The sequence below is a fragment of the Protomyctophum parallelum genome, assembly GCF_964188405.1.
Source record: "Protomyctophum parallelum genome assembly, chromosome: 13".
Lineage (NCBI taxonomy): Eukaryota > Metazoa > Chordata > Actinopteri > Myctophiformes > Myctophidae > Protomyctophum > Protomyctophum parallelum.
Window position 1 is genome coordinate 38314390 of NC_139708.1, and position 13352 is coordinate 38327741.

A 13352-nucleotide genomic window follows, 5' to 3' on the forward strand; every position below is an offset into this window, starting at 1 on the left:
AGGGCAGAAAAGCGAAGACGCCAAAAGTGATTGGCCCGGAATGACATTTGTGACGATTAGATTTTGATGGATGAACAGGGAATGTGATTGCGAACACAGTGATTGCGAACGCAATGAGCACTAACTATGAGACCTAGCAGAACATGTCTGTGTGTCACGCTGTAACTCCACCCGCCCGCCACCAGAGGGCGCAGCTGTATCACGCAGACACACACAGACACACACAAAACCTAAAAAACCTTAATTAAAAGAAAAAACTTAAAGAAAACACTTAAAAAAAACCTTAAAGAAAACTTAAAAAAAACCTTAAAGAAAACTTAAAAAAAACACTGCACACATGCACACATACACACTAAAAAATGAAATAATAATAAAAAAGAGAACTTAAATACAAGCTGCGTTCGCTTCGCGCGTTTCGGCGTCTTACTTGTGTATGATGATAAGAGCGCCCCTCACTTCACACGAGTGTTATTTTTTTTAAACAATAACAAAGAAAGGGATACATTTCTTTACTTTTGACCCATAAAAATAAATATGCGACCCGCATACGAGTCCCAACCCTACTATCCCACTGGGAAACAATGGAATAGAATAGTATCTGCAGTCTTTGTGTGTCCTACATACTGTCTAATAATAAAGCATTTCTCAGGTAGTTCCTCCAACTGTGCACATAGCAGTCGGACCGCGCTGGACTCTCCTTCAGCCACAGGTGCCAAGAGTCACTCGTCATCATCAGCACTTAAAAAAAAAACGACAACACAGAAACAGAAAGAAACCGGCGCCACCTGGCCGTACGTTGCACCTTTCTCGTAATGATAAAAAAGTTGTTTTCTTTCTAAACAGGGCTTTACAACAACAGCTGGTTCAGCAGTGTGATAACGGCAACAATAATGTTGTTCACTGCAATGTTCTTTCGCCGTTAGCCCAGTGGTTATTTTGGTCTGCAGACTCACTGCATGTGATTACAGGGCCATGTGGGTCACTGTGATGATGGCACGCACTGCATTCAGGCTGCTACTAAGGCTCCTCTCTCCACTGTTGCAATGTCTGCTTATTATAAGAGACTGTGGGCTTTGTTTTGACCTGAGCTCGAGTCTACAAATGTGTTCTGAAAAAACCTATGACTCTAATGGTTCTCAAAACTATTTCATGTCAAGGAATATTATATGTATTCTGTGTGTGTCCCCCAGTGCCTCCCCAGTGTCCCCCAGTGTCTCCCCAGTGCCTCCCCAGTGCCTGCCCAGTGTCCCCCAGTGCCTCCCCATGCAGTGCCTCCCCATGCAGTGCCTCCCCAGTGTAATAATACAAATTAATCTTAATTTATTAATCTAACTAATGAATTAATCTAATTAATTAATTAATTAATCAAATTAGCACCAAATTAGCACCATGCCAAAGCTTTTTCCTGCAGGAAACACTAGACCTACATAGTTCATAGCGCGGCACTATGAACTATGTAGGTCATGGCTTTAGTTTAGAGACATACAATTGGTCCGACAGTCATTAGACCGACCTATGACCTATACATCAAACCCTAACCTAACCCTAACAGCAAGCCCGGGAGCAGCACATGTCTGATCGTTGTTTCTGCATGTCTGTCGGACTAATCTGCATCCCATAAAAAAAACTGGTCAAATTGCCAAATAGTGTAAAATAGTATAAGAAAGAGGCAAAACAAATGAAAATAGGCAATCTACAAGTTACTATACTGTAGAAATACTAGTCTGCTACAAGTAAAAGTCAGATAATCAAAACATATGACTCATTGCAATCATTTACAATCTTTTGAAAATAGCCATTTGAAAACAAGCTAACAACGTGTCACTTTGCAATGTGTTGTGAGCTTGTAGATCTGTCATTTTCAAATAGTGCTGAAAGAAAATAATAATCCAAATATACAATAGTTCTAGTAGTGGTGTAAAAGTAAAAAAGATATTGGAAATTGGAGAAGAGAATAGTATTCGAGTACACATACTTGCCCTGAGCCAAAACAAAGAGAGAACTACTGCTCCCTGCGCTGTCATCTCCTCGCCCTCTTGCTATGTTATATCTAGTCAACACCTCGGTGTGTGTGTGTGTGTGTGTGTGTGTGTGTGTAGCCATGCAGCGTTCTTCGTACTCCATGACCCCGGCAGCGCTGTGTGTGTGTGTGTGTGTGTGTGTGTGTGTGTGTGTGTGTGTGTGTGTGTGTGTGTTGTATAGTTTCAGATGACTCGGTGGCACAATGAGACACAGACACACAGGTGGCTGATCAGTTACTTCACACATCAGGGCCTTTATCAGAATAGGCCCTGCATCATGTGTTACCAATGATACTAATGAAGATGTTGTGTCCGTTCAGGGCTAACTCCTGGAGTCAGGGTGCTGCCGTTGTGGTGAAATCAACCCTCAAGGCTTTTTTTTTTTTTATAATATATTTTTTATCCCACGATTTTGTAACCCATTTTTCACCCCTGTATCAATCATCTAATGTGATCCTGGGCTCTACACACCCTCCACCAACCTAGTCCCCATATATGGGGGACAAGGGGAGAGCAACCTAGTCCCCATATATGGGGGACAAGGGGAGAGCAACGGACTTGAACTCATGCTTCCTTCATGAGTGTCCAAGTTGCTCCTTTACACCTGACAGGGGGGAGTTTCCCTGGTTGGACCATAGACTGTAAAGAATATGGACAAAGCGTTCTCCGGGTCTAACATGAACGTATTTAACGAATACGGAATTGAAAAAAAAAAAAAAAACGGATTTCATATGGCTCTATACAAATTAGGGCTGACCTTCGATTACGTTTTTGATGATCGACGCTTCGATATAAATTTGTTTCGATCTTCGACGCTTCGAAACCCAATGGGGGGGGGGGGGGGGGGTGCGATACGAGGTGCGAGGTGCGCGATGCGAGGCGCGCACCTTAAACAATAGCGGAGAGAAAGGCATGCTTGGATTGGTCTCATTTATTTAAAACGATAAGCATTGAAGCAACAACTGTTGCAGCCTTCATGAAAGCAGTGACGCACAAATAATTAGGCTTAATAAAACATTCGACCGTAACAAGTCAACTGCCTGACGCAGGCATTACCTCTAAAAAAAAATATATATATATAGCCTATAATCAAAGCTTCTCTTCCGATTGAAACTCAGATGTGAAAACACCAAAAAAACCACCAGTCCTGGAGCTCCAGGCGCGCTAATTTGCGCCGCGGTCTACGCCGCTCTCAGACCCTTCCGACGAGGCTCTTTCTTGGGGTAGAAAAGTGTGGATGACCGTGGCTCAAATTAGCGCGCCTGGAGCCCAGGAGGTCTAGGGCTTTTTCCCCTGTCCCATGCGTGAAATCTCGCAGATTTTTCTCCCCATTTGCGCCATCCCGTATGTGATACGCCAATTTCTTGTCACATAGTTGACACTGTACACCACTTGTTCTTTGTTCTCCTTGCATATTCTAAAATGCAACCACACTTTAGATTTATTTTGTGGCGGCATGAGTGCAGGGCAGGCTGCGTGTGTGTGTGTGTGTTGACTTCCTTGTTGTTACCACGAGTAGTGAGGGGGAGAGGGGAGGAGGCGTTGCGGTGCTGCGAGGCGCGAACATGGCTCGCGGACCAAATGGGGCCGTCTCGCGGACCAAAAGCGTCCGCTTTTTTTTTAATGACTATTCGATTCAAAATTTAAAAATCGATTCCCGTGCGTATCGATTGAACATCGATTAATCGATTTTTTTGGGTCAGCCCTAATACAAATGGAACCCCATGTTTTACGACCATTTTTTGCACACTCTCAGAGTCATGGAGGTCCTTGAAATTAGGAACTTTGAGAACCACTGTGCTACACCGAATGGAACAGAGCCTTCATCATTACTGTACAGGACTTCACCCAACAGCAATGTCAAACAAAAAGTGACACTTCTGCCATGTTTCAGTGTCTGAGTGAGGAGGAGAGAGCCTCCTCAGATAATGCCACCGGTGTCATCGGAGACAAAGCAGCAGCCAGGTCTCCGAAAACAAGCCCAAAACAAGCGGCGACTAGGGCAGCGCAGATGGGTCAAACTTCATGGTCTAATGTTGTTTTTAGAACAGTGATGTATAGGTTAATGTGATAAAACCGAAGCAACTACACTTCATAGACAAGCCGCTGCCCAACCCCCCCCCCCCCAAAAAACGCAATCCGCTACCAGCAGATTGCTGGTTACAAGTGACTTCGCAGAAGAAGAAAGCCCAAAGTCGCTTATAAATAGGCAGACTTGGCAACAACACTGAAAGTCACCCTCGGTGACATTAATTCAGTTGTCATGATGACATCTGAATAGACGGGACTGTAATGAACTGCCCTGGTGGGACCACTCTGCACTGGCCGGAGGGGAGGCAGGCTGAAGAGGAGGCTGGAGAAAAAAAGAGTGTGCAGTGTTGTTTTTGGTAGCAAATGTGACCAGTGCCAGTGGTTTAATATACAAGGGGGCCATGGTCATTTTTCAGTTCTTTGCATATTATGAAACTGCACACTGTAACCTTTCATATGATGTATTGCTCATTGAAATTGGGGGGGGGAAATGAAGAAGATATGACCATTTGAAACTTGTTGAATTGGAAACCTGAAAGTAAAGAATTAGCCCATCTAAGATTTCAGCAGTGATGAGTGACTTTAGGGGGCAATGTTTTCCCTTCATTCCTCCATTATTCAACCAGCAGTGTTGCCATGTCTGCTTATTATAATTAGTTGGCCTTGTTTCTAAAGAAAAATAATGCATAGGCCTACTGTACCAATTTTATAATAATTTATAACCTGTTACTAAAAATGTATTTGACAAAAATAAAGTGTAGTTGATTATTTGGGCTTGTTTTTAAAGTGTAGTTGATTATGGAGAGTTGGTAACCAAGTGGACCCTTATTAGATCAGGCCTATGTAAATGTTGTAGATCGGCTATTTTCGCTTATTTTTGTTAGTTTTAGTCATAGTTTCTTCAATAGTTTATTTAGTTTCAGTCATATTTTAGTCACCTGGAATGTTTTAGTGTTGGTCTAGTTTTAGCCGACTAAATATCATATGATTTTTGTCGACTAAGTCTACAGTTGATTTAGTCTAAATGTATTTTGGCGGGCCTTGATACCGTCGTCGTAATGGCTGATTTTACACTTAACGATATACAAGCTCACAACGCGTTGCAGCGCGACGTGTTGTGAGCTTGTAGATCGGCTATGTTCAGCATGCAACCAAGTGTGAAATTACTTTTACTGGATCTCTTGTCCACTAGTCCCTTCCTAACATTTTAGTCTAGTATTTAATTGTTGACGAAATTGTCAGTATATTTAGTCTTAGTTTTAGTTATCACGGCTTAGTTCTCATTTAGTTTGTCAGTGAAAAAATGTAGTCTTAGTCTTAGTTGTAGTCGACGAAATCAACACTGCTGTTGTGAACTTATTATCAAACTCACTATCTCGTGATTCTCGTCTATGACGGGTGGAAACCTCATATGTTCAAAAAACTGTTCAGGATTCTAATTCAAATCCAAAAATTGCAGAAAGTTGCAGATCTACAAGCTCAAAACGTGTCACTTTGCACCGCATTTCGAACTTGCAGATCTGCTACTTCTGACGGTTTTGTGTGACACTGCTGTATGATCAAACTATAGGGCAGCCGTTAAATTGGTAAATGGTAAATAGTGCATTTATATAGCGCCTTTATCCAAGGCGCTTTACAGAGATTGTGCATTACATTCACCCCATTCACACACACATTCATACACCGATGGCAGCGGAAACCATGCAAGGCAATTAGGGGTTCAGTGTCTTGCTCAAGGACACTTCAACAGTAACTCTGGGGGAGCCCGGGTTCGAACTGGCAACCTTACGGTTACCATCCAGGCACTCTACCCCTGAGCCACCGCCGCCCCAGGAGAGTAACAAAACAGAAACAGTTAGAATGTGGAGATAAGAGCATTCTGCCCCCGTATGGAGATAAGAGCATTCTGCCCCCCCGACAGCAACAGAAGTTATGAGGAAACGACAACACATAAATGACTCAGTGCAGGGCTTCAGTCCCAGCCTCCTACGAGGACATGCGAAAATGTTTGTAACAGTCAGAGCTGCCGGTCCTCACAGCCACGTGACAGACACACATTTAATCACATTTTGTAGGTTTTTCATTCATTGATTGAATACTTTAACCCATTCTGACCTGAGATCAGATTCATACGAGGTTTCCACTGGACACACACTGGTCTGACGAACCCATTCTGACCTGAGATCAGATTCTATAAAAATGTCAGTCGTTCTTCGATTTTTCAAAAAATAGCAGACCTACAAGCTCGTATCGCGCCACTCGGTGGCGCGATATGAGCTTGTAGATCTGCTATTTTTCAATAGCTAAAGCACGACATGATGCCGACACCAAAATGGGTGCCCGTTCAGAATGGGTTAATCACATTGTGTAGGTTTTTAATTCATTGATTGAATACTTTAAATTGCAGATAATATAGTTATTATATATATATACGATAATGCTAAAAGGATAGCACGGAATAAAACTAGGGATGGGTCCGATTAATCGATTAATCGATTATCGTTGATAGGACCCGAAATCGATTATGAAAATTAATAATAGATAATCGTTTTTTTTTTTGTTTTTTTTCTGTTTTTTTTTTTAATGAAAATCTGTTGGAAAGGCAATATTGTCATCCAAACAGGACAGGGCTATAGGCCTACCAAAGTGTGCCTGGGATGTGTCTGTGTAGCTGCATGACTGAGAGGAGTGTGAGTGGAGATTGATTCCAATCAAGATACAGGTTTGGAGGATTTAGCAGGTGTTGGGAATTTACCTAATCAGGCCTAGGCTGGGGTTGCTATGGTGATCAATTGGATCAACAGTGGTCCAGGGACCAACAGTGGTCCAGGGACCACCAGTGGTCCTCATTTAAAAGATGGAGTTAGTAACCAAATGGACCCTTATTAACTCAAGAGTTACAATTATTGTTAATCAACTACATCAGGGGTTCCCAAACTTTTTTGACTTAGGTACCCCTTGGGGGGAAGATTTGTTTTATTTGTAGGGTTCATTAAAAAAAAGTACCCCCCCCCCCACCCCAAAACGATTAATCGATTAATTGTTAATATTGAATTATACAAATCGATTTTCATTTTGGACACATTTACACATCCCTAAATAAAACCCCCTGGGGGCTTCAATCCCTTCATGGTAATATCTATAAATACACAATGTCTCTGTCTATACGTACGTGTGTAAGGCTGTAATGCACGCAACTCAAGAACCTCAAGACATGTGAATCCCTTGACTCCTTCAAAACCGCTCTCAAAGGGCACCTACGGATGGCTGCAATTCAAAACTGGCCTCTGTAACGATAAAATCTTCTATCGTTACTGACTCAGTGCTCTATATGCAGCCGGGCACCAATCTAGTGTATTCGATTCATAAAGACGTACAATTATAATTATATTATACAAGAAATTGTCAGTACTAGGAGCAGTAAACGTACAGTTACAGTCAAAACAGTGAGGGGTCATTTGTGTTGGCAAAGCTAGAAGACTTGTCTATAGTTCAAATGCCAAACTGTGCTCTTATATGAAAACGTAAGACTTAATATGAACAGGAAGGATTGTAATGTCAGTTGTTTTCTATCTATTGTGTTAACCCATTTTGGTGTTAGCATCATGTTGTGCTTTAGCTATTGAAAAATAGCAGATCTACAAGCTCATAGCGCACCACCGAGTGGCGCGCTACGAGCTTGTAGGTCTGCTATTTTTGAAAAAATCGAAGAACGACTGACATTTTTAGAATCTGATCTCAGGTCAGAATGGGTTAATCAGACGAGTGTGTGTCCAGTGGAAACCTCGTATGAATCTGATCTCAGGTCAGAATGGGATAAATGTGTCATATATAATCCCAAGTGGGATGGGCCAAAGTGGCATGACACGAAGAGAAAATGTCCATTCATTCATTCATTCATTCATGTATGGCTGTTTTGAAGCAGGGTAGGGGGTTACACTCGCTGGTGTTGTTGTGCCCGTGGGGGTGTTTCTCACGTCTTTGAAGCATCTTGACAGGTACATGGACACTGGTCCATTGAGCCATGTTGAAATGACTGGACCAGGCCCTTTGCAAGTTGCTGTACTCTGTAGCCTACTCTAGTCCAGCATGAGCCATCAGCGGACCTTTGTGCTGCATAGAAGTGACACCAGCAATCCATTCGGCTGTATTGAATTGAAGCAACCCGTGACTCACTCCAATGAGCCGTGGAAGAAAGGCTGCTATATAGCTCAGTGGTCACACATCCGGGATGCCCCCCCTCACTCCCCACCTTCAAAACCGCACTGAAAACACACCTGTTCAGAATAGCATTCCCGAGCTGATGTTTTTTTTAACCTGTTACATGTACTGTTTTGAGTGTTTTCATTGGTTTTTACTATTATTTTTACTTGTTTTTTCTAATAAAGTTGTCATTTTCTCATGTTTTTCCCCCCGGCCCCCCACACAAATGTGGGTATTAGAAAAGCGCTATATAAGTCCCAGATATTATTATAATTATTATTACTATTAGTGGTTCTCAAAGTGGGGGTCTGACTCTGCATCCCTAGACTCCCTAAATTGAGAGATGGTCACGGTGGCGCCTGCTGCTGTAACTTCATTGTCGAGCTTGGGCAGCCAATCGCGGCCCTGGATTTTCGTTGGGACCAAAAATGCCTGCACTGAGAGTCAGCCAATCACATTCTTTGTCGAGTTTGGGCGGCCAATTGCAGTCCTGGTTAAGATGCCGGATGCCGGCTGCAAGAATCTCAGAACGGCATGGATAAAAACAAAACACACGTGACCACAACACGACAGCACCCAGCTTCAAGAGAACGAAATAACATATAATAACAATCACATTTGTTGCTTCGATCATTAAGTCAGAATGACCGTGAGTTAAATCTATATTGTTATTGTTTTGTATAATGTGACACGTTGTGTCTTTTGCATAGCGTATTGCATAGCCCATAGCGTATAAATGACTACCCCCTCTCGGAACCCCCTGGGTCAGCTCGATCTATCGTGCCGACGTATGGAGTCAGAAACTTCACTACCATTGGGTTCTGACTTGTGGGGCTAATAAATGACTATAATGGACCATCAGAGCGGGTGAGGGCCCGGGGGGTTTGCCACATTATAAACTCAGGAGTTTTAATTCAGCACAAAAGTTCGGTGCAATAAACTGAGTTAACAATGTGACGTTCTAGGAGCCTCACATAGCCAGCCTTCATCTGCCTGTGCAATGCATGTCCACGCATGATATGATTGTATATTTGTACGTCTCTTGTTATGATGAAATTAAAAGGGTGCACCCTAGTACATGTGTAATGTGTAATGCTTTGTACTAGGCTAATGAGTCAATAGGTGTCCCCAACTGTAGGCTATTAATGACTGAATTTGCATGGGGAGTGACACAACACAGATTTCAATTTCAGTTATTTTTGTTAGATTTGTAGCTCAGTATAGCAGAAGACAGTCATAATAGTCAAAGTTTAATGCAGTGGGTTTCAACCCTTTTGTATCAAGGCCCATTATTTAGACAGCATTTGAGCCACAGACCACCATTTGAACTTATTGTTGGATGAGATTTTGTCCACAAGACCATGCTGTATTGATGTTGCTACTATTAGGAGATAGCAAACGATCAAAATAACAATTGTTCTACATTCTCCAATTGTGTAGACGTTAGAATTTTAACAAAACTGTAACTCTTGAGAGTGTAAAACGCGTACGGGTCCTTTTGGTTTCATTTTACACTCTCAAGATTTAAATATCTCTCCATTTGATTACCAACTTTCCATCATTTAGCTGGGGACCACCTGGAACCCCCTCAAGGACCACTGGTGGTCCCCGGACCACTGGTTGAAAACTACTAGTTTAATGCAATGCAGTTCTTTGTTTTATAGCCAGATCTGATCACCTTTCAATGCAATGGCAGGCAGAGATTATTGACTTTTACACAGGCTCCATTCATGGAGCATATTGAGGTAGAATGTAAGAAGGGGGAATATGCTAAAGAGTTCATACCAAGCATATTCTAATTGTTGGTTTGTTTGTTGTTGTTGTTGACTTTCATCAAGCATGCAGAATGGATCCTTCATTCAGAAAGGAGAGGGATGGCACTCCGTGTCTGGTAGACTCTTGGCCAGCCACAAAAGCCAAACAGGAGAGAAGGCCATGGGTTCGACCCCTGTCACCAGAGAGAGTAAGGCAGGCTGCGCTGGATGCTGTTGTGCGTCTTGGTGGGGACACCAACAACAAAAATAATGTTCTGGGGCAATACGTGTTGACGTATGGGGTTTACAAAGGCGAGACATTTAAATGGTTGGCTGAAAATGCTCTTGGCTATGCTGCGTTTCTGGTGAATGCTGTGCGACTGGAGCAGTCGGGGGCAAAAAAGAAAATAAACGAGGACCCAAAGAAGGAGAGCAACCAACGTGCACTCGCCGAGTACATCTCATCGTATGCTGAGAGCCGTTGGGCCATTGAGAAGAAGAGGAAGGAAAATGGCAATAAGATGAGAAACACTACCACTTCCTCACAAGCATTATGTTTACAAGCTACTATTTACATGCTACAAGTAAAAAGCACAATAAGTAAAAACTACCTCAAAAGTTGTATTTTACATTATGTTTACAAGCTAAAAAGCACTATTTCTACTACCTCAAAAGTTGTATTTTATATTATGTTTACAAGCTAAAAAGCACTATTTTAAGTAAACCTACCTGGTTTAAAAATGTAAGTAATACAGTTTTTTTTATTATGTTAAATGTTATAGGCATGTTATATCGTTGCTGTCAGGCAGAAATATTTCATCAGTGGTTTTCAACCCTTTTCATATCAAGTTGCACTATAAAAAATATTACTGCACTGTTTTTTTTGTTGCTTTGTTTTTTTGCATTTGTAATAAAATATCACTGATATCACATGGTGTTCTTTTATGGTATACCATCACACTTGTATTTTATGGTAGTATGTATGTTATTCATTCAAGTCAAGCATCGTTTGTAAGTAATGTTTGTATCATCTCACTCACATCAATGTTGTCTTATCTGACATGCAATGGAAACAAGCTATGTTATGTTATGCATTGTGCACCTCTTTCCATGTGGCATATGCCACATGGCTAATTTGCATACGATGGTCCTAATTTAAATATATGTTAATTAGCCATGTGCTATCGCATCATTCTGGTATCAATGCTGTGGGTCTCTGTGATTGGCCAAGCGTTGATTTTCTGCCTTGCTCAAGGGCACGTCGGGACCGAGACAATTGGGCGATACCCTTGGCGCAGTCGGTAGTGCTGTCGCCTCACAGCTAGAAGGTCCTGGGTTCGATTCCCGCTGGGGACGCTGTGGGCACTGGGGGCGTGTTCCCTCATCCACGTCATCAGTGCCCATACCCAAAGGCGGGGGTTGGCGAAAGGGCCTTTCTGTGTGGAGTTTGCATGTTCTCCCCGTGTCCCCTATAGGGTAGGTACCCTCACAAAAACATGCCATAATCCTGGTCTCTAAAACTACAGGTCTCCCCCTGGCCAACCGGGGCGCCTGATGGAGGGGAAAGGAACTGGTCGGAATAACGTGTTCCTTCCACGCGCTACGTCCGGCCGGATAAACTCTCCCCCGTCAGGTGAAAAGAAGCAGCTTGGACACTCAGGCATAGAACGAAGCATGGCAGTCAGGCTGCTGAACAGCTGACCTTGAACTGTATTGCACTTCACTTCACTTCTTTTCCTGTTTTTGTCTTTTCTTGCACTATAGATGTTTGTTTATGTCCTGTGTATGTAAGACACTCTGAGCAAAATAAATTTCATTGTATGTATACTCTGTATCTGTACAAATGACAAATAAACCTGAACCTGAACCTGAACCTATATACCGTCTGCTGCACGTTGGCTAGTTTGCATGAAGGACACAGCCTGTACAATATTATCTTTAATATCATGAAGGCTTTAGCCAAGATGTCACGGCTTGTGCCTTAATGTATCATCAGGAGAGGAGAGGGAATTTGTCTTGCCAACACACAGCCCTATTTACACACAGGCAGGCAGGGCAGTCTATACTCCACCTGGCTGCATGCTATCTATACCGACAGGGGTTTCATTACAACAGTATAGCCTCTACTAGTAGGCTGGCTTCCTATCTCCCATCTTTGGACATGATAAATATTTAAAAACTAGCTGGCCTGGGGCTGCATTTAGCCCCAACCTTACCCTCCTGTTACCCGTAGCCTACAGTGTTCACATCCCTCCCAAGGAAGGGAAGGAGAATTAAGGAACTTGTAAAGTTTGTTTGTAAATGCCTGCATAGCATAGGCTAGCTATAGTACCATGTAAAATAAAAACACAAACTCGCATGTCTATCCAAAGAAGAACAGTAGGCCTACTGTAACATAACCGCAAAGGCACCGTTGAGTTTGCGTGCGGCGAACATGGAAAGGAATGAATGAATGACTGCCTGTGTGTGTGTGTGTGTGTGTGTGTGTGTGTGTGTGTGTGTGTGTGTGTGTGTGGCGAGCTAAGGGTCGGGAAGCGACACTGTCTTTGCCTTTGAGTATAGTAGACAGTATAAATGAATTACGCATGGTGGTGTGTTCTTCATTTTACCTCACCTTCAGTCCCGTCGGAGGAGGAGGACAGGTCTAGTAGTGGTGGAGCCCATCCCGCTTACAGTAGTCCATAATTATGTTCCCCCCCACTCCAGCTGTCAGCTATCAGGTGGAACAACCAGGCTGCTTTATTGTGTATTTGTGGATATGTTTCGGGTCTAGCCTACTATAGCCCCGTAATGTCTGTGTATATTAGCCCTGCTGCTGCTGCTGCTAGTCCCGACAGCGTGTGTGTGTGTGTGTGTGTGACACCTCAGCCTCACGTTCTGTGCTGGAGGAGAGAGAGAGCCAACCCACTATCACAATGATATCAGCAGCGTCTAGTGAGCAGATCAAATGAACAGATTTAAGACTTCCGGTGGACGATCTCTTCAAAATAAGAGTACCCTCTAGAGTATTGAAAAAAAGTATAATTTGCACATTAAAACTACAAATTAAGCATTTAAATGATGCTATAAGACGCACATTATGTTTCTGTGTAAAAATAAGTAATTAAATAATAATAATAATAATAATAATAATAATAATAAAGTTATCTAAATGGATAAATGCTATTCACTGGAGTGCATGGACTTTATAAAGTGGACACTGGACAAAAGACGGCTTATTAATGTAATAATTATTTAATTAACGAATTAAATAACCTTATTTTATTCTGAAGGCAACCGGATGTCTTAAATTAGCTAGCTCTCAGACAGGAAGTTCTAAATTAGCTCATTAGACGGAGCCAAT

General features: G+C 42.4%; 1 protein-coding gene across 1 annotated transcript in view; it reads right to left on the minus strand.

The window, feature by feature from the left end:
• The window catches only part of tbc1d16 (TBC1 domain family, member 16), a gene marked incomplete at its 3' end in the record, with an annotated part of 127884 nt that extends 115185 nt beyond the window's left edge, over positions 1-12699 (minus strand). Inside the window, exon 1 of the mRNA XM_083779976.1 lies at positions 12624-12699. The remainder of the gene's footprint in view (positions 1-12623) is intronic.
• Positions 12700-13352: the final 653 nt, after the last annotated feature.